A 1,661-nucleotide genomic window follows, 5' to 3' on the forward strand; every position below is an offset into this window, starting at 1 on the left:
TAATAATAGCTCGGGTCGATGTGTAGCACAATCATCACAAATGTTTGAGAAAGGAAAGATAAATGAAGCACTGGAAACATTTTTAAGGATGATAAGTCGTGAGAACAGAAATTGAACAGAGTTGTTCTCATGTTCTCTGAGACACTTAATGAGATAAAACAGGACGGAAGGCCGGGACAGTCTGAGGTCTCCTCTGTAAAGGTCTGACCCTGGAGGTCCCAGCACAAACACACAGCAGCTCCTCGTGGTCCTGCTGCTTCTTTACATCACTGAGGTCAGGACCCGCCAGGACCAGGACACAAAACCAACAAACAGCTGCAAACAGGAAGTGCTTCGTCAGAGCTGACACCGAAACGCCGCATCATGTGAGGTCACGCCTGAAGCTGCAGGAACATCTCCATCTTTGTGCTGCAGCTCAGTTAAAAGCCAACATGATGTAAACAGTAATTTATATTTCAGAGGCTGTTTGACAAAGCTGACAAGATGAAGATTAGAGAAGAGAAGGTTAATTTACATGAATCGTAAACATCTGTAAGCAGCTGTCTGATTGGTCCATTTGACCTACTGAAATCACTGTAAATGTCAAGATGTTCCAAAATCTGTGGTCCAAGAGGACAACATGGCTCCATCACAGGACATTAGTCTGCTTTTATAAAACCTGGTCACACCCCAGATATGATGTCATCATAAACAAGGAAGTAAGTTAGAAAGAAACACAAGAACTAAACAGAACATGGAGGGTCAAAGTCATTTTTATGGCACACTATGAGGGCCAAAGTTAAGACTATTGTACAACCAGAGGTTGCTACTTGTAGCAGGAAGAAATATCTATTCCTAATCCAGCTATTGATCTGATTAATGATAGGCCAGCACCACTAACTGAGAGGCCGGCGCTGGAAAACGAGAAGGAGACTATTCATTTGTGTTAGCATCAGAAAGGCTGGCAACTAGCATGGATAAGCTGGCGTTAGCATTGGAGAGGCTAGTGACTATCATGGATGAAGAGGCATTACCATCAGAGAGGCTAGCAACTAGCATGGATAAGCTGGCATTAGCATTAGCAGCTAGTAACTAGCATGGATAAGCTGGCATTAGCATTGGAGAGCCTAGAGACTTGCATTGATAAGCTGGTGTTAGCATCATGGATGCTAGTGACTATCATGGATGAAGTGGCATTAGCATTGGAGTGGCTAGCGACTATCATCTATAAGCTGGCATTAGCATTGGGAGGCTAGCAACTAGCGTGGATAAGTTGGCATTAGCATTGGGAGGCTAGCAACTAGCGTGGATAAGTTGGCATTAGCATTGGGAGGCTAGCAACTAGCGTGGATAAGCTGGCATTAGCATTGGAGAGGCTAGAGACTATCATGGATAAAGTGGCATTAGCATCAGAGAGGCTAGCGACTAGCATAGATAAGCTGATGTTAGCATTGGAGAGCCTAGCGACTATCTTGTATAAGCTGGCATTAGCATTGGAGAGTCTAGAGACTAGCATGGGCTGTGTCCAAAACAGCAGGCCGGGTCCTCCGAAGGTCGAATTTGTCGGCCGCATACATCACAGCGCCGCGACAAAGGACGTCCAAAACGGAAGACTCCTCCGATGCGGCCGACAAATACGTCCTTCTTTTTCCCCGAATCGAAGGACTGGTCTGATGGATCCT

The sequence above is a fragment of the Austrofundulus limnaeus genome, unplaced genomic scaffold (assembly GCF_001266775.1).
Source record: "Austrofundulus limnaeus strain Quisiro unplaced genomic scaffold, Austrofundulus_limnaeus-1.0 Scaffold552, whole genome shotgun sequence".
Lineage (NCBI taxonomy): Eukaryota > Metazoa > Chordata > Actinopteri > Cyprinodontiformes > Rivulidae > Austrofundulus > Austrofundulus limnaeus.